Source organism: Hibiscus syriacus, unplaced genomic scaffold (assembly GCF_006381635.1).
Source record: "Hibiscus syriacus cultivar Baekdansim isolate YM2019G1 unplaced genomic scaffold, ASM638163v2 tig00110020_pilon, whole genome shotgun sequence".
NCBI lineage: Eukaryota > Viridiplantae > Streptophyta > Magnoliopsida > Malvales > Malvaceae > Hibiscus > Hibiscus syriacus.
In genome coordinates this window covers 620,819-642,532 of record NW_024062568.1, presented here as the reverse complement: position 1 = coordinate 642,532, position 21,714 = coordinate 620,819, and the positions used below count along the sequence as shown (strand labels likewise).

The 21,714-nt window shown below is 34.4% G+C and overlaps 2 pseudogenes; both read right to left on the bottom strand.

Moving 5' to 3' along the window:
- Nucleotides 1–5,466: 5,466 nt before the first annotated feature.
- On the bottom strand, nucleotides 5,467–12,029 carry LOC120213376 (annotated as a pseudogene).
- On the bottom strand, nucleotides 11,776–17,767 carry LOC120213374 (annotated as a pseudogene).
- Between the last annotated feature and the right edge of the window lie 3,947 nt (nucleotides 17,768–21,714).

Sequence of the window (21,714 nt, the reverse complement as noted above, 5' to 3'; positions counted from 1 at the left end):
AATAGACTTGAGGTCTGGTTATTATCAACTCAGGGTGAAAGACTCGGATATTCCGAAGACTACTTTCCGTACTCGGTATGGGCATTATGAGTTTTTAGTGATGTCATTCGGATTAACAAATGCCCCTGCTGCTTTTAAGGATCTGATGCATAGGGTGTTTTGACCTTATTTGGACCAGTTTGTAGTTGTGTTCATTAATGATATACTGGTGTATTCTAGAAGTGAAGAGAACATAAGGAGCATTTAAGGATTGTTTTACAGACTCTAAGGGAGAATAAACTATAAGCTAAGTTGAGCAAGTGTGAGTTTTGGCTCAGCGAAGTGACTTTTCTTAGACATATCGTTTATGCTGATGGTATTCGGGTGGATCCAAGCAAAGTGGAGGCTATTCTGAACTGGAAGCAACCCAGGAAAGTTTCTGAGATCCATAGTTTTTTGGGATTAGCTGGTTACTACCGTCGTTTTGTTGAGGGGTTCTCCCTTATTGCAACTCCTCTGACGAAACTATTAAGGAAAATGTTCCATTTGTTTGGTCTGTGAACCAACAAACTAGCTTTGAGAAATTGAAGACTGTTCTAACTCAAGCCCCAGTGCTGATTCAACCTAAATATGGAAAAGATTTTTCCTATCTATAGTGATGCTTCTCACTCTGGATTAGGATGTGTTTTGATGCAATATGGAAAGGTTGTCGCTTATGCTTCGCGTCAGTTAAAGCCGCATGAGCGTAACTATCCTATTCACGATCTGGAGTTAGCTGTTGTGGTCTTTGCTTTAAAGATCTGGAGACACTACCTCTATGGAGAAAAGTGTTATATGTATACTGATCATAAGAGTTTGAAGTATCTACTTACTCAGAAAGAATTAAATTTGAGAAAACGTCGCTGGTTGGAGCTTCTAAGGGACTATGATTTAAAGATAGAATATCATCCAGGAAAAGCTAATGTAGTAGCAAACGCCTTGAGCCGTAAGACGATATCAGATCTCAGAGCCTTATTCGTCAACTTGAGTTTATTTGATGATAATAGTTTGTTAGCAGAGTTGCAGGTTAAACCTACTTTGGTCGAGGAGATTAAGACCAAACAACTTCTGGATAGCTCATTGGTTCCCATTATTGAGCAAGTTAAGCAAGGAACGGGTTCAGAGTATACTGTGAATCATGATGGTATTTTGTGTTTTTACGGTCGTTACTGCGTACCTAAAGATGATGAGTTGAGACAAGTTATTCTTCAAGAGGCTCATAGTAGTCCTTATGCTATGCATCCTGGAGGGGACAAAATGTACAATAATCTCAAGGAGCGCTACTTTTGGACTGGTATGAAAAAGAATATTTCAAATTTTGTGGCGAGGTGTTTGACTTGTCAGTAGGTTAAGGCAGAACACCAGCATCCATCTGGATTGTTACAGTCAATTAAGATTCCTGAGTGGAAATGGGAGCGCATTATAATGGACTTCGTTACTGGTCTTCCTCTTACTCATTCCAAAAAGGATTCTATCTGGGTGATTGTTGATCGACTCACCAAGTCAACGCACTTTATCCCTATCCGGATTAATTATTCTCTAGACAAACTGGCTAAGTTGTACATTTCGGAGATTGTTAAACTTCATGGTATACCGTTGTCTATCTTATATGATCGAGATATAAGGTTCACTTCCAGGTTTTGGAAGGCTTTATACGAGGCTTTGGGTACTCGTTTGAATTTCAACACAGCTTTTCATCCTCAGACTGATGGACTGTCTGAGTGAGTTATTCAGGTATTGGAGGATATGTTACGGGGTTGTGTGATTGATTTTCGTGGTAGTTGGGAAGATTTCTTGCCATTAGCTGAGTTTGCTTACAATAATAGTTAACAGGAAAGTATTCGCATGGCACCGTACGAGGCTTTGTATGGACGTAGATGTCGTACTCCTATATGTTGGACAAAATTGCATGATAGAAAAACTTTGGGTCCAGACTTGGTTCGAGAGACTGAAGATACTGTCAGATTGATCCGTGATCGCTTAAAAGAGGCATTTGATAGACAGAAATCATATGCAGATAAGCGACGTAAGGATATCGAGTTTGAAGTTAGAGATCAGGTTTTTCTCAAGGTATCCCCATGGAAAAAGGTATTGAGATTTGGACGTAAGGGTAAACTGAGTCTGCGATTTATTGGGTCGTATCGTATTTTGAAGAAAGTTGGACCTGTTGCTTATTAGCTTGAGTTGCCTTCCCAGCTCAGTAGTATTCATGATGTTTTTCATGTGTCTGTGTTAAGGCGATACCATCCAGATCCAGATCATATCATTCAAGTTGACGAGGTAGAGCTGAGACCTGATTTGTCATATGATGAGGAGCATGTTCAGGTTTTAGAGATGGATGAGCAAGTTCTTTGGAATAGGCGTATTCCAATGGTCAAAGTTCAGTGGAGTAATCGTAGCCCCTCAGAAGCTACTTAGGAGACTTTGGAATCAATGGAGGCTCAATTTCCTCATCTATTTTCATAAGGTAAATTTCGAGGATGAAATTTCTTGTAGAGGGAGAGAATTGTAACAACCCAAAAATTTGAAAATATATATATATATATATATATAATTGTAATTTGAGGTTTTAATTAAGTAAATTGGTGAAATTTGGGGACTAAATTGAAAGAATTTAAAACTTGTAGCTTATTTTAGAGATGAAGAAAATTCAGGGACTAAGCCCTAAATTTACCCTTGGAGTGTTGGCATTCACACATTATAAGCGTGAAATTCATTCTGAAATCAGAATGAATTTCACCAAATTTCCTCCCTCAAAGCCCTAACTTCCAACCACGATTCCGACGTCGTCTGACCTCTGATCGTCGATTTGAAAACACCATCGTGTTCATCATCGAGCGAGAAACAAATCCCTTAAACTAATTGAAGTGAAACGCTGCCAAACGCCGTGAATTTCAAGTCAAAGTCTCGACGTTTTTTTAGCTCTATCACCGAGAAAATCTTAAATTCATCGTTGATCGTTGCTCCGTTTACGACACCTCCTGCACCATCGTGTTCCTTGTGTCGTTCCGAGTCTGTCGGTGTCATCCTTGGTCTCCGTCGACGGTGGCGCGTGGGCAGGTGAAGCGGTCAAAGTTTTCGATTTGTTGAAATCGAGCTCTCTGCCGTTCAAAATTTTGAACCGAGCTTTGTAAGTATCTCGAAATCGCTCAAAATAATTTTTAGAAATTTTTTCGTGAATTATAGGACACTAGATGAGGTCTCACGTGCCCCTACGCACTGCCACTGCACGTGGGGAAGGCTCAGCCAGTGTTGAAACCGGTTTGATCGGTCTAAACTTGGTTGACCGGCCTGACCCGACCCGACCCAACCCGATGACCGTTGGTCGTTGACCACCTTTGACCAGAACTTTGACCGGCTTTGACCGACCATTAAACGACCGTTAATCTTTTCCGAGTATATCTATCCTGACATTTTTTGACATATCGAATCTGTTTTTGGGGTCTGTTTCACCAAATATGAACCCAAAAGTCTTTAAATTGTCAGTCAAACCCTTTGACTTTGACTTTGACCAAGAATTTAAATATTCAGAAGGTCATACTTTATGTTTTTCGACATCCTGAATCTGATTCCGAAGTCTGTTTTGCCAAATTCTGACCCGAAATTCCCGAATCGAGCATGTGAATCCAAAAAGGCTTAGTATTTTATTATTTTGATTATTTATTTGAGATTTGGTTAAGGAATTGATTTAGTAAAAATATTTTATGAAGATACTCGTGTTTCACCTAATCAAGGATCAGTTAGGTCCAGTGTTGTCCGTTTGTTAAATCATCTCGAACCGCGTACTACGAGAATTACCCGTAGGTTTTCGTATATTATTTAAATAAAGATTAAGATTATTTATATTAGGATTCCAATATGGATTTTTCCGATTCGTAGGATCTAGCGCTGCAGCAGAGCGTGATCGACAGACTCAGTAGTAGGCTTCCTTATCTGATTTCTTAAACTGTTACAGGTGTGTTTCCTGACGGTGTTATCTTACTGTTTTAAACTATCATATGAATTGTTTCAAATTTATGATGATGTTGAATGTTATTATAACACGATACATGTTTTCTGAATACTGGTTACCCAACACCTGATTTACCGGATTTTACTGATCTGATGTATGGTTTCTGTAATTTCTGCATATGATTTTCAAGCATGAACCATTTTCATGTTTTAATGGATTGACATTTATTTTCACCTGAATACATACATATTTATTACTGTCAATGGGGTATTATTGAGGGAAGTATTTCAGGCTCATCGGCTTTGTGCTCAGGGTAAGCCCTTACTGGTGTGCAGGTGGGTGTATGGTTCTGGGGAACCTACACATTTTGGTGATTGAAGTGATTGGATGAGAAAGTTATTACCGCAGGCTCCTCGGCTTTGTGCTCAGAGTAAGTCCTTACTGGTGTGTAGGTGGGTGTATGGTTCTTGGGAACCTACATATTTTGGTGATTGGAGTGATTGGATGGGAAAGTTATTACCGCAGGCTCCTCGGCTTTGTGCTCAGGGTAAGTCCTTACTGGTGTGCAGGTGGGTGTATGGTTCTGGAAAATATATAAAAAAATAATAGAAATCGGAGTGAGTGGATGGAAATAGTGTTCATAATTTTAAAGAAAATAAATTTGTTGATAAATTGATTTTACTGGAATATTTTATTAGTATGTGTTTATATACTGTTGGAAGCACACTGGGCTTTTTGGCTCATTATGTAGTTTTTACCCTTTTTCAGATAACAGCAGTCTGTAAGCTAGCAAATTTGGCATCAGGGGAGATCAACTACCTATTTTGTACGAACGTATATCTCTATATGTTTTTCGGTTATGGTTTGGTGACATATATTTGCTATCGTTTTGGATATATCTGTATTATTAATATTTTGTTCTATATTATATCTAATGTATTATAAGTTGTTTAAAAAAAATCTATGAATAGGATATGTGACCACTTAAGTTTGGGTCTAACTTACAGACCGGGTCTAGGGGGTTACAGATAATGTTAGTATACTACCTATATATGATTCCATCTCCAGCTCCCTCGATATTTTACTTAGTCGAGACATCTTACATCCTCCTATGTTCATTCTCGACATACTTAATGTCTTAGCTTAGACTCTTATAAATTAAAAAATATATGATAACCACCGATTGATCAAGGTCCATCATATATAAAAGCATCACTTATTTATTTCCAATATTATAAGAGGCAATGATTCCATATTTTAAAACACCAACACTAAACATTTAAATGATAAATCTAATTGTTTACTTCCGATTGCTTAAATCAATAATTCAAATCCAACTAAAAGATGGAGCATTTTTCATTTTTACAGGAAATTTTGTACCAGAAACAATAATATTTCCAATCATAACAATTTTTTGGGGATGTAAAACATCTCTCTTCTCGTTGTATACTACTCTATGATAAAACATTAAATATCTTGCGTTTAAGATTTAGGCTTTAGATAAATATTACCGTGGCACAATAATGAACCACCTTCACTTTATCAAGCTCTACATTTCCGGGGTGGCGCCATAGGAGAGCCAAAACAAGGTTATAAACTAATGGGATAGGCTTATAGATTTCCCTGAAAAACATATTCAGAAAGTCGTGCATTTTCTGTAACCCCCACAGACCGTTAAGGGTAACCAAATCCGATCCGGGGTGTCATATTTGGGCCACCGGAGCGACCCACTGTAAAAATAGAGGAAAATTTAAAACTTTTATTGAAACATGTAACTTATAAAATCAGTTGTCACTATTTTAAAAATAAAGCAGATTTCCAGACTCGTATATAAATCAAAATACAATTACATGCCCCCTAATAACATGTACCATACTCTGCAACAACGCCGGAAGAACTCCCTTATTGAAGTCGATAGATGCACTGGTACAATTCTTTTAACCTGAAAAGGTGAGTAATAGAGTAAGCTTTGGAAAGCTCAGTAATACAGAACTACCAGATGATGCTGATGAACATGCAGATACAGATAAATATACATTTCCTTATTGTTTCCGAACATGTACATATTTTTATGCTGAGCAGTTTCAGGTGGTAACGGACAATGAGCTTTCAGTTCAGAGAAATATTTCGGATGATTGAGTTCAGGAGATCATAATAGGTTTTCTAGTGTGTTCCCAAAAACCATGTAACTTTTCAGATCTTTTTAAAACATATATATATATACCCTCATCCGTCACGAACAAAATGTGTAGGTTCCCCAGAACCATACAACTCCGTCACGTCCAGTAAGGCCCTGAGCACACAGCCGAGGAACCGGTAAGTAAGGCCCTGAGCACACAGCCGAGGAACCTCCAAGTAATCTTCCTCCAACAATACCCCCCCAATAAAACATGTTCCGTCCGTAAACGGATATATCAAAAATCAAAACATAATTCAAGTCAAGTATCATATCAGAATCCAAGTCATGTATCAGATCAAAATCCATGTCAATATCAGATCAGAATCCAGGTCAGGTATCATAACAGAATTCAAATTTGAAATCAGATAAAATATTCATGTAATTAGGGAACACACCAGAGTTTACAGGTATTATTTAGAGGTACTGTATCAGGCAGAGAAACACAGTTCTTCAGTATGTCGATAGAATGTTGGAATTTAGAATCACTATTGGAAGAGTTCATTAACTGACAGAATCATCAGTTATTCAGAATATGAATTATCATGATATTATCTTATTCAGACAGTTTTCAGAAGTTGTACGTAACCAGAAGGGTATTCAGAATCCTTTACATCCATGTTAATTGATCGGATAATCGAACAACTTGAGAACGAAGATTCAGAACCTTAACAATCTATATCGACTGATCAATTCATTTTCCTTCTAAGGTATTTACTCTTTAATACCAAAAATTCTTGTCCGTAGACCATTTTCGGAATCATCGCTGAATAAATCTTCCAATGTCTTTATTTCATTTCCACGCTTCCACAATATCATGAAATGCTGACGTACTTGATTAATTTGTTCATAACCCATTGTAATTGTACACTATATAAACTCATCAGAGTTTCCAGACTTATCCAAATCACTTATTAAATCCTCAGTTATTGAGGTTATCTAGTTCATTTAGCAGTCATGTCCATTCCAGTTACTTCAAGATTTTTCAGAGTAATTCAAACGTTCCTGAATTTTAGATACATGTTGTACTTCCATTCCATTCAATTTGGTCTTCGTGGTTGATTTGTCGAACAAACATCCAATTCTTATTACTGAATACGATCTAGAGCTAAGCTGAGCTGAATACTTCCAAAATTTATCATCGAGCCAAACTTGAGAAGACGAATACATATTCCAGTAATATCTATGCCATTCAGGTATTGATATAGCTTTAGGGTTGATCTATTCACTTAAATTATTTTCCATTACCTTTAAAGGTAGTCCAATACTTATGCTTACTTGGATTCTTTAATTAATCCAAGACATTTACTTAATTTAGGCCATAAGGGTATTTTGGTAATTTTGATGTTCAGTTTTATTCCATTCATTTCAGAGCTCGAGGATATTCAATCATTCCTGAGATTGGTGATATTCTTGAGTCATTTACATTACAGGGGTATTTTGGTCATTTTATAGATTCAGCGTATTTCAATCATTTCATTCCTTCCGATCTTACTATTAAATTCAATCTTATCATTTATTTCAGTCCTTTCAAACAATTATGACAGCATAATACCCCCGATAAATTACTCTTCAAGTATTTACTCATTATTCGAATATTTTCGGGTCAAGTGTCTTCTCAGATTTTACAAATGGAAAATCAGGAATTTTCCTAAACTAAGTCAGGATCTTAACAATCAAATCCGTACTTAATCGAGTTAAGTATGAATCCTCAAAGTATTTTCTCATTCAGCGTTAACTAGGACTATTTTACCTCTTAAGGGCATTTCCGTAATTTCTTAACCAGATAATTTCAATATTAGCTCTTAACGAACATAATATAATTTAGAGATCCTATGATTAATTGCTTTCCCGAACATTCTCTTATCTTGAAATGATTACTTAATAGAATTCTAATATCTTGCACAAACCCTCTAGTGGTTAAAAATCGGTTATCCGTATTTTATAAGCAAAATCTATCATTTCTTAAGCACATCTGTAGTTTTATCATATCAATATATCATTTCAGAGTTATTAATCAACTTCCAGGGACAATTATTGACATCTTACAACTTAAGGATATTTTCGTAATTTTACCCTACCGGAGTATTATCATAATTTCCCATCCAAATACCTTTAACATTTAATCTTTGATGAAATAAACTATAAGTTACAAATCCATGTTGATTTCTTTATCACTAAGCACAGAACTTATAATTTAATTCTAACAATTCCTCAATCTCTTATAATAATCATATGTGCCAAATTTAGTTACCTACTTGCTACCGTATTCGTATCAAGTGTAGATCTTCATTAATTACACATATGAGATCAAACATTTCCATTCATGCGTTTACCAATACCAACATGTTCTATAAAGCATAAAGATGTAGTAAAGTATTACCTCGATTTTCGTGCAATACTGATCGATCATAAAATTCCATTCGAACGCCCTTGATCTTGAAATCATCATCCAATATTTCCTCAGATCCATATCAATAGAAATTACATAAAAAAAACGAAGCTTAATTGCGATAAACAGATCGAATCGGGTGATAAATCAGTGAAAAATAGCTTACCGGGTTCAAATTTTGTGAAGTGGACTTCAGATTCGGATTCAGGACGTCGAAAGCATAAAATATGACTTTTCGGAAATTTAAAATTTTCGGTCAAAATCAAAGTCAACGGGTTTGACTGCCAATTTCGAGGTCTTCGGGTCTGAATTTCAAAAAACGGACTGCGGAATCGGATTTGGAACGTCGAAAAATGTCAGGATAGGTATACTCAGTCAAAGTCAAAGGTCGTTTAATACCCTATCAAAGTCGGTCAAAGTTTTGGTCAACAGTGGTCAACGATCAACAGGTCGGGTCGGGTTATGACCGGTCAAACCGGTCAACTATGCACCAAAATCGGTCAAACCGGTCATTTGGACCATCCCCACGCGCAGTGGCGGCGCGTAGGGGAGCGTGGGTACTATTCCGGCAGCGTAAAATTCCCAGAAAAATTTCTAAAAATTATTTTGAGCGATTTCGAGATACTTACAAAGCTCAGTTCAAATTTTTGAACGACGGAGAGCTCGATTTCAACAAATTGGAAACTTTGACTGCTTCACCTCATCACGCGCCGCCGTCGACGGAGACCAAGGATGACACCGAAAGACTCGGAACGATGCAAGGAACACGATGGTGCGGGAGGTGTCGTAAACGGATGACCCGATCGTCGTGAATCGATGAAAACCCAACTAAAACCGAGTTATTACCGACGATACTTTCGACTGAAATTAATGACGAACGACGACGATTCACGACGAAAGGTTTGAGGGGTTTTGTTCCTCGGTTGACAACGAACACGATAGTGGTTTCAGCTCGTCGATCGGAGGTCAGACGACGAGTAGATCGGAGTTGAAAGTTGGTTGATCGGAGAGAGAAAACTGGGAAAATTATGCTGATTTGTGCACGGGGAGAGTTTATAATTCTCTCCTATAGGAAATTGGCTAAATTAATAGTTTAGCCACTAAATTTCCTGCATTTCTTAAAACGGTCTGTCAACTTTGAAAATATTCAATTTAATCCTCAATTTCTTCCAAAATTCTAATTAAATTCACCACTTTAAAATTTCTTAAATTTAACCCCTAAATTAGGGTGTTACATTTTCCATTAGTGAAAACGAAAGCCCAAGCTTAATTCATCATAGAAAACACCATTAATGTAATAAAAACAGAAAAATAATAGTGTTTTTAAACAAAACCTGCTCAGCAAATGAAGTAGGAGCTGTGACTTTTAGGGTTTCTAAAAGTTGATGGTAAGTAACAAGATTTGGTTGATAAACGAACATGCAGGCGTTGAAGTAAAGTGGTGGAGGAGATCCCAATTCGTGGTTTGGCCATTTCACTTTCTCAGGGCATTGCTGACAGTATCCGATCTTGTGTTGTGGGGAGCTCGACCATGTTTTCTCGCAGAAGCAGTCCATTACGGCATAAAAATACCCATCTTCTAGGTCGAATAAGTGGTCTATGTTTTCGAATACTTGGATCTTCCGTCTAAGTATATAATCTTTTCGTACTCCACAAACTACAAATTCATTAAAAAAAAGTTATTTTATGATATCTCAATAAAAATAAACAAATGAATTGATTTAAGTGATAAACAATTTGATATTATTTAAACATGTTTCGAGTTCATTTTATCCTCTATTTTTTTTATATAGTTAATTATACTTTATCTTTTGAGCTAGTAATTTGACTCCGTACATGTCTATCTATAGGTGTGATATTAAGCTAGCTACAAAATGCTCATATTTTCACAAGACCCTATTAAAGTGGTCAAAAAAATTAACTGACTCTATTCCCATATGTAATAGGGTGAGGGGGAGGTAAGGTAGTAAGCTGCCCCCAATGCCAGGTTGAGAGCAACTTCCGTGGAAGGCCTTCGGCAGTCAGAATTATGAATTGTCCACCGTGGAACTCGATCCCACAACCACAAGGTTAAGAGCCTTGCGCTCTACCAACTGAGCTGGACGGGCAATTCTATAAAACTTGTAATGGCTCTCATAAAGTAACTGAGAAATAAAAACTCGAACACAAAAATGGTATCGAATGTTAAAGATTTAATCAACTATCCAATAAACCATACTTAAAAAATAATCACATGGGTTGAGAACACGCGTGGCTGTAATGTAAAGGGAAATAGGGTGAAACAAACAACAATTAATGGAGACATATTTTAATTGGAATGAAAGGAGAGAAACAAACAGAAAGTTATGGGGACAAGTTGGTGAAGAAGGGGCTGAGTATGTAACTCTATTTATAAGCTTTGGTAATGATGCATGTAGACAATTTGGGTGATGATTGCAACCTTCTATGAATTGAATCTCTTTCTTTCCGAATATTAATGTAGATTCCTTTTAAAATAGGAAAAAGGATTTTTTTTTTTTGAATTCTTCGGTTTTGATTTGATTCCGAACTCAATTTTATCATTGTGCTTATATGTTTTTTATAAAAATTACACTGATTAAACTACCTAGAATTTTTAATCTCTATTTGTAAACAATTGCACTTCAGCATAAACTTTGACTAAAGATCTTTAGATGTTGCAACAACAATAACATTAATGAAACGAAACGGATGTGTTTAAGTATATGATTGATATTGTTTTAAAGGATATATATTGATGTTTTTTTCATGCAAGTATGTTGTGTAGAATAAGTTATAGAAATATCATTAATTCTTTTTAAAAAATGTTATTTAAATTTAAAATCCCAAACTGAATTTTGTTTTTTAAATATAAAAATAATATAGTACATAAAACAAGTTAGAACAAGAACTATAATGTATATAGATCAGGTAAACAATCTTAATCAAAGCTAAAGCTCGAACTATTCGATTTAACTCAAAATCAAGCTCGAGATTCATACTAGTATTCGACCAGGCTCCAACTGAATCTTTGAGCAATGAATCTTGAATCCAAACTCGAAATTCTCACTGTTCAAGCTCGACTAAACTCGATTATAGCCGTATCATAAATGTTTCTAATATATGCAGGAGAAAAGCCAAGCAATGCTCATGTTAAAGAGCATAAAGCTCGACTCCATTGAGAGAAAGAAAATGGAAATTACTCAGAAGCCATAAAATAGCACAACAGAATTTTTTTTATGTTGATTTATTCATGTACGAACTATTATTCAAGGATTATTTATTTATTTTACTTGCATCAAGAAAACCTTAATGACAAAAGACCAAACCTGGGAATTACGGTAAGCCTTCCTGCTGCACTTCACACGTGATCTTCAAGAATTCATAGATTTTGCAGATTCCTTATCTCCTCCCATTCAGCCCCTTCATATGTTCGATTAAACCTTCGCGTTAGAGAGGCCAATAAAGCTGCAGATATCTCCACGTTTGTACATTTCAACTAAAGGAGCAGGCTATTTATTCATTGCTATGATTAGCCATCAGCCTTTGGCCCAGCGCTCGGTCATTTTCCGTAAGGCTCCTTGCTTGTACCTCTGAAACACCACTTGGAGATTATCATCATAGCATTGCCTCCCAACTTCTAATATTAATTGCAACTAGTAACAACAGAGCCTGGCTTCGTGTAGCACTGGAATCCACGGGATACATCAACTCAAATCGAAACCCGCATCTGCATTTATGGCATACATCAATTTGGCTTCTAGTTGCTCTTTGCTGCACCATAAACACACATCATGTGGAAGTTAATCATTACGAATATATATATTACCATGGTAACAGAGCAGGCAGCTTTATATCAGATTTTGGATGGTTGTAAGCAGAGCCGCAGATGGTGCGCAAGAGAATGGCTAGTCCCATCCTTTTGCAGGCTAATTTACAAGGGACTTCTGAATGATACAAGACCATAAACAGCAATCCGACTTTCATGCCAAGATATCGAAAAAAACGTCTTATCTTAAAGTCATACTTACTCTACGGTAAGCTATTCAAATAGAGACAAACCTTCTATATGGTGGAAGCTTTAGAAGGTTCATACAAGTAGCTGAAGTCGGTAACTGGTCCAACATTTCTTCTGAGGCACTTCCACCAGCTCTGCAAATGAATCACAGCAAAATCTTTAATTTCTGATTGAATATATATAAGATCTAATTATATAGTGTAAAACTTCTTAATTTTACACAGATTTAAGACCGTTGGATGAGTAAAAGTAGAGGGTTGAACTAAAATGTTTAACATTGTGTAAGTGGATCCTAACCCTATATATATATATATATATATATATATAGTGCAAACAGATAATGAAGCAGTATCTATATCACGCTTATGCTCCTATTAATCACATGACTGATAAGTTATTGTATTCCCAGAGTACATTTGGTACGATTGTTACCTTTGTATGCAAAATAGAGGCTCAAGATATTTGAATCCCAGCAGCGGTCCTCGGGAACATCCAGTTACAAACCTAAAAAAATCTCATCAAATTATTATCCTCTCATGTTCATTATTCTTGAAGCTAACAATTGGACAACATAAGAGGAGAATTAAGTACACAGATCACATATGGTGTAACTCACTTCAAAAATTTCTTTTGGTTTTCCAGTGAAAAGCTTTTGAGGACTTCCCAAAACATATGAATGACATAATGGTCCTGTTAAACAAATAAGTAAAAGTAAGTTTTTGAAAGCAAACAACTCTTGATATAATATTGAATAGAGCAATTCATCGATTCGGTAATAATATACACTCCTCAGTCCTTTCATTTCCACTGAGATTCAAAGCACACTTGTGAATAATAAATCATTTTAAATCAACAAAAAAGAGACGAGGAGAAGCTTAACAACTTACACTGTGATAACCACCAGCATAATTGGCATTGCATCGAAGGTCATCAACATCCAAGCTATCAAGTGAACCCAATATCAGAAGCTGCAACGGAGAAAAATAGATTTCAAGGATTTATAAAGATCAAAATGACACTGGCACTCGAGTAATAAATATCAATACTTTGAAAAATAAGTACATGTTTATCCACAGTGAATATACGAATACTTTCAAGAAGCTTAAATCATCAAAGGAAAATGTTAAGAATTCTAGTCAATGGATTACACATACAAAGTACACGTTAATCAAAATCAATGTTAATGCTAGAATATGTAAAATATGTTTAAAGGCATAACAATTTGAAGGTTCATCAACCTTTGGAAAAAAGCGCAATCATGCCACTACAATATAGATGAAGCTTGAATTCTGCCATTATGCTTAGACCTGATTGAATTCTACCATTGTAGTTTTATCTTAGGTTTAGGGTGATTGCCTCTTGATTTTTGTGGTCGAGAAGGCGAGAGTTTTAGGTGACTATGTTTTTTGTAATGGCGTTTATCCTCGTTTGAGCCTTTGAGGGTATTTCGTGTTTTCATTTGTAATGGGTGTTTTATTCAATGAAATATGAGGTACTCTTTTCTTCCTTCCAATGTTCGTTAACATACTTCTTAGTATGTGGACGAATACGAAGGGAGTTTTTAATGAGACCTCCAACTTCTATAAAATAATATGTAACTTATGAGAAAAATAAAATAAAATGGAGAAAAATTACCTCTATCCAAAACAACAGGACGACACATGGAAAAGCACATTGCTTTTTTTTCCCCCAAAGCAAAGAGAAAACATAGAAAAAAGTAATTGCCTCTAGGCCTTTAGACATTTTAGAGATTAATGATTTTCATGTTTAATTAATTAATTATAAATTCCTTTTTTATATTTAATTTATTCCATCATGATCAAAACATGTTTCACCTGTAAAATGGCTTATGGAATTCCATTTTACTGCAAAACTTAAGCTAATAGGTCAGACAAGCCTGAGTGACTTGAAATCCAATGCATCGGTAAATATTAACCTGAAAGCAAGGAAAGGAAATATAGAACATCAAGAGATATTTTTCAGCTTTTAAAGTAGATGACTATACCTGCGATTCATGTTCATTGAACATATCAATCCAATCTTTCCGCATAAGCTGCTGAAATCCCTTAAGGAAATGAGAACTTTGTTGACGTATCTGCAAAGAACCATAGCATTGTGTCACCATCAAGCAAGGTAAAAGATGGATGCATTAAACTAATTTGAAATTATCTCACTACCTGATAGTTTAAACGGTGATTAGATACAAGGTGAATAAATGTGATGACATTATCAATAGTGACACGTATGTTTTTGCCTCCCGGAAGCAACTCTTCTTCTGTTTATTCACTATATTCATTGTTCACAACTACAAAGTAAAGCTCCAACTCTGAAATGTCCCCTTGATAATGCTGAAAGCCATACCAAAGGTGTGATAAATTAGAAGGATAAAGCATGACATGTAGAAATGACAAAGTGAAATAAGGTTAAATGTTTTTCCATGAAATATACAGCAAGGGAAAAGGAAATGGTGAAGGAAAAATCACCTTTAAGAAAATAAGGTGGCGATATAATTCTGGATCCAAGGAAGGCAAGTCATTTAAATAATTGTAACTAATTAATTGAAAGAAGAAATATGCATGTATCAGTATCTCTAAAATACAATTGAAAAAGAGCTCATCCAGAGAGGAGGAAACCATTCAAAGCATTACTTTTGCTTCAATTTGCTCAGGAAGAATGTTGCAAATGGTATATCCACAAGAATCCCTTCAAACATGGCCTACAAGAAAAGCCTCATCAATTAAGCCCTTATGGTATACATTAGGTGACTGTAATACAATGACGTACCTTTGCAAGAAGGGTTCCCAAGAAATGGAAAAATTGAAGGTGTTGTTCATGTATCATTCCTGAACCAGGATTTGGATATAGGAGGTGATCAGCTGTTTCCTAGGTAAGCATACCACGTACTTCAAGAAACATGTGTTATAAGAAAAGCAATACATAAAAAGTGAGACAAGTTAACATATACAAGAAAGGGGAGAATAGAAAAAAGAGAAATGGGTGCATGAAATTATATAAACATCAATACAGGCATTCGCTTATTCCCCTTGATTATGTTTCTACTTTAGATCCCTGAGACTCTAAAGAACATCTAAGGGTTGTAAGAAACATCATGAGATGCAAAAATGAAAATGAAAATTATGACAAAACGTCAAAACCCAACAGCCAAAAGAAGGTTCAAGGCACTAACCTGTTCTGATGTATAGCTTGAATACAAGCAAATGAGAACCGCTTCAGTCTGTAGGCAACTAAAGAATGATTAGGTGAATCGTCCATGCCCGCAAAGAGTCCAATTGCATCCCCTGTTGCATAATTATATTGAAAAGTTAGGGAGAGAAAGAAAGAAAGATAACAATACCGTGATAATTTACAAAACAAAAAAACATATGCAGGCGCACACACAGAACAACTTATCCATGATGCTACTTTTCAAGAAGGGATTCTGATAAGAATACCACAATCTCGACGAAAATCCAGAAGTAATCGGCAAGTCTCAACAAGAACTGAAAAATCATTGAATTCCGCACATCAAAGAAAAAAATTAGCTGGCAGAGGAACACCGAATCTGGACCAAAACAATGCCTGTTCAATCAACATAGACAAGTTGAACTAAATCAGAAATTAACATGATAGACTAAGTAATTTAGAAAAGCATTAAAACAGGCTAAAAAGAATTGTGTTTCAAGTCTCAGTGTTGATGTTAAACAGAATCCTCATTAACGTGTAAACGGCTTAAAGAGTCCAGATTTACCTATCTACGTTTTGGCAGTGCTTTCCATAGGTTTGGTATAAGTGCTCTCGGACCTTGGCATGTTCGGCTTCCACTACCTTTCTTCTTCTATAGTATTTCTGTAGCTAGTAATTAGTCAACGCTTCGCAGAAGAAAGCCAATAATTTCTTAAAGACAAATCCAAGCAAACATTTTTTCATCCGAAATTGCATAATAGAAAGGTACAGCTAAAAGATTCTCACATATCACCTTAGTCAGTGCATAATTCAGCTTAGTGCTGTTAATAATAAAGCAGATATAGCTAAGAAAGAATCAAGAGAAATAACTAAGAACCCAACAACACGCCAGACACAAGGTCTCTGCAAAATAGAAGTTCAAAACAAACAATATGTGGTTTAGAAACATGTTAATGATGTAAAGGCCATTTAGTTTAGTAGTACCATTTAAACCTGATCACTTAAAAAAATCAAACTTATGGTTGAAGATAATAAATTTGAATTTAGAAAACTAAAATCATATTGGAGTATATGGTCGTTGAGTGTTTAGAAAAAAGTCATCCACCTATTGACCTATTGAGGGGAAAAAGCAAAATTTATCCACTTCAATCACAATTCCAGAATGACTTTTCTTCAATATAATATAGAATATTTTCAATATACGTTAAAGTGCATATCTTCCTAAGTAAGACTCGATGATTACCATATTCCCTCTCTCAACAATCAACATCGTCAAGAAAGGTTTTCCATTAACACACCAAACATACAAACAAATGGCTTGGCATTGAATCTGTTTCCAAATATAATCCAGTTACTAGGAATCATATCAGTTAATTTATAATTTGCATTTCGCTCTTATCAATCCTAGAACCTAATGACTACATCCACCTACAATAAACCCGCAAAGTTACATTATCTACATCACCCCGTAACATGGAAGCATTGTTACTTGAAGTGGTTCATTACTCCTTTTATATTAAAATTAAACTCGCATGAAAACATTTTCAAGAAATGAAAAACTCAACAAAAAGAAAGCTCCTGAACCACTAACAAAAGAAACGGACTAACTCGAAATGAGAACAAAAGCAAACCTGAATCTTGAGAGCTGCAGAATTCTGGCGACGCAACAACAGGCGGCGATTCTCCAATCGCGTTTGTTCTAAAAGTTTCTGCCTATCTCTCTCCTTTGAGCTCCGACCACTCAAATCAACTCGTTTACGACTGGTCGGATCACCGGTGAAGAACATTCTCGGTTATCTGAAAAGCCTTCACTGAAAGCCTAAACTAAGGTAATCAGTCGATGCCCCGAACTAGACAATTCATGTTTTTTCTTGATTCGATCAATAAAGAGAGCTGTCCTAAAAAGACTGTCTTTTTGTGGACTTCAAGTAAGGGATGATGATGGACGAGGTTAACTAAAGAGAAACCTTTGCTGTTTGGTTGGAGAGAAAAATGGAGAAACTAATATAAAGTAAAAAGATTAAGGAAGAAAGGGAGAAAAGTTTTGTGGCTTTGACTCTTTGGACTTTGAAGTAGGAAACTTAAAACCAAGTATCTTATAATTAATAATTGGGTAAAGTATACAAAAGACCGGGACTCCTTTGTTGAGTATACTAACTATTAAAATATTATTTTATTAAATCTCTGATTATTAAAAATTTTAAAATAATCTTTCGATTATTTGATGTTGTTTTGTTGAGTACTTTGACTATTAAAAGTTACAAAATGATCACATAATTATTCATAGATTCTAAACTCGTCATTTTCATTAAAAATTGACGGTCGTCTAAGCTTGACGTAAACATGTTGATTAAGATATGATTAAATTTGGTTTCAAAAATGTTTGAGTTATATTTTATGAATCGATATTCTATTTACATTATGTCGTCAAGTTAGTACTTGAAATATTATGTCTTTGAGTCAACATTTAAAAGCAACGACGGTACAAGTAGACATCATTAAAATATGTTTTTATCATATTTCAGACATCAAATTAACTATCAACCCAAACGTACGTTAATTTTTTAACGAAATAGGATGAATTTAGAACATATAAATAGTTGGTGATCATTTTCTAATTTTTAATAGTCCGAAGACTTAACAAAACATCTCTCTATAGTTGGGTATCATTTTATAACTTTTAAAAATCATGGACTTAACAAAGTATTACCATATAATCAGGAGACCATTTATATAATTTACCCTTAATAATTAGTTAATTAAAATTGACCACTAAATTATGGTTTTTAGTATTTAAAAATTATTATTTGATAAAATAAATATCTAAATTATTATTTTATAATTATTTTAAGTTCATTAGTTGGTTTCGTAAAATAATTTTAACTAATAATAAATTTTTAATTAAAGAAATAGTTGCTCCTTCCAAAATAAAAACATATTCGCTAGGAAAACTCACTTCATCGTTATCGATTATCTAATTTGTATCACAATATTTTTTTTAACTTGTATGTATCTAAAAAATTGTAATTTTTAAGTCATTGTACCTTTAAGGTACTTAAGTAAATGGTTATGTGCATCCCAATTATCATTATTGTCATTATGAGTTTATTTACTTATTTTATTAATTATATAGATAATATCAACTCGAGTATAACTTTTAAAGAAAATAATATTTTTAATAAATTTACTACTTTTTTTTATTCCTTTTCAATTGTATTTTAGAATCTTGAAGAGCTTTTACATGGGTTACATCAAAAAGTTAAACTTCTCAAAAATGTTCTCTATACAATGAGATTAGTTTAAAGAAAATCTCTAATATGACTTAATAATTTTAACCCTTGAGATCACATTTATCTTCTCTAAATCAGTCACTTTGAATTTTTTTTGATAATTTTTTATTTTATTAATGATGATCTAATTATAACTAAATATTTTGAGTATTATATATATATCAGAATCATTAACGATAAAATCATAACTAATAATATCTTGAAAATTATTGTAGTGTTTTTTTTAATTTAAAATATTTTTATTTAAATTAAATTTTGAAATGTATAAATTTAATTATAAAAATACAATTTTAATCTCTTTTTAATTTTAAACAAATATCAAACTCAGGATTCAAACTTTTGAGCCAAATAATGATCATAGACGAAGAAAAAACAAATGGGGCTACGGCTTTATCCACGAATATATCTTGATGTATATGTTGTTGTTAGGGCTTAGGGGTCGGCATTTAAACGAGTCAAGTTTATTTGAGTTATTGAATATTATTTTATAACTCAAATTTTGTTGAATTTTTTTCGAAACGGGATGATTTTATAAAATTTAAGTCGAGTTGTTTGAGTTTCTCTTTAAATTTAATTGTAAACACTTATAATATTATAGTACTATTTGATTCAAATTTAAACGAATTTCTATAACCACATACAATACATATATATTTTTTCACATTTTTTCATATGCAATATATATATCTCATACAGAATTGAGTCACTCGACTCAAACTTGAAAATCAATTCTTTAATTACTAAAATTTTTGAATTATTATAATTCTATTTTATAGTTTGACTTGATTTTGAAATTTTCTTGAATCGAGTCGAGTTTATAAAATTACAGTCGAGTCAATTTGAGTCAAATTAAAAATATAAATTTTTTGATTCAAGTCGAGTTTTATACGCCCCATTACATGTATCATTGCAATAGATAATATAAGAGTTGAAAATATTTTTTTTGATATTGTAATGTTTATTTATTTATTTTTGGTTGAGTACAGGGCTTAAACAGTCTATTCTATACTAATCCCCTCCATCCGAATGAGTCATTGATAACCTCATGTGGCTCGTTGAATTCGTGCAGCTCGTCTGTGATATTCCATGCAAACTTTGCCAACGCATCTGCAAATTTATTCCCTTCCCTTGGTGTACGCACCAACCGAAAACTCCAATCCTTGCCGAGAAAACTGTCAATATGTTGTAGAATTGTTAAATGCGATCCCTCTTTTCTTCTGTTTCGAATCATCTTCAAGGCCTCTTTGCTATCTATCTCTAGAATCATCTGTCCTCTTTACCAGTATATTTATGAGTCATACCTTACAGGAAGTCTCCTCTCAAGAAATCTTCTAGATCATCGTTAGGGATCAATTTTTTTTTCCAAATTGCAATCGCACAAGGACATTCCCTGAACACATGATCGGTGTCTTCTCTCATTACTTTACAGATCTCGCACATGTCATTTACTGCCATGTGCCTGCGACATCTCTCAGCGCTAGTTAGTAGCCTTTCTTTGCAAACGAGCCATAAAAAAGTCTTGATACGAGGTAAGCTTATGTGTTTGGCAATTAGTATCCAGATCATTGGTAGCTATCCAGCCCGGGGTATGTTAAGTCTGCTGTTAGCCGGAGGAGGATGGGTAGCTTGAAGGTTGCGAATGATATCATCAGGCAATAAATAATGAAGCTCCTCCCATTTCCATTTTCCATCCGCGTTGACCAGTTCTTGAACAACCTTCCCTTCGTTTAAAATTGGAACTGGTTGATAACTCGCATTTCATACAGAAAACGTTTAGTCACATAATATTGGGCTATCCTAATTTTTCTGCTTTAGCCAATTAGTTAAATCCAACTACCAAATTGAATTAACTTGGGCTTTGACCTATAAATCCCAAAAAATTGAAAAGTAAAATAAAATAACTTGAAGTAGTAGGTTTAAATATGTTTAAGTGTGGTTATTTACGTCAATAATCTCTAGAGCATATGGTTAAAAGTTTTTAATTGACACCTCTCCTCTTCTTTAAGTTGTTGGTTCAATACTCGTATGGTTAAAATAATCTTTTTGATCACTGAACTTTTAAAAAGTTATAAGATATTTATTAAACTTATCGAACTGTTATAAAATAATACTTAAACCTATTGAAATCTATCATTATTTTATAACGTGTAATGACCATTTTGTGACAGTTCTACAAATTTGACGATCATTTTATACCTTTCGAAAGTTCAATGATTAAAAAGATCATTATAATATAATTTAATGATTATTTATCTATTTTATCTATAAACAAATAAGAATTAAGGAACAATGTATGTATGGATTGGAAGTGTACAAACACTTATTTGTTGGTACCAAAGGAGATATTAAAGGTGTTGAGCTCATAGTTTGACAAAAAAAATTCTATGATGAGATTGAATAATTAGGACTCTGTTTTGAATGTCAAAAGCAATTAGGTGACGGTGCAAATTAGCAATTTTCCAATTTAATTAATTACATTATGGGTTTAGGTAGTTCCAAATTCAATGAGCCAATAATCATAATCTCGAGCATTGGTTTAAATGCAAATATCGATACATGTGGAGTTCACCCGTTTTTCTTCAAATTACTTACTATTATATTCTTTTGTGTGGGTAAAACTTGCTTAGTTGACCTGACTTTGTGTCTTTTACTTGCTTAATTTATTAAGTTTTGACCACCTTTTGGCAG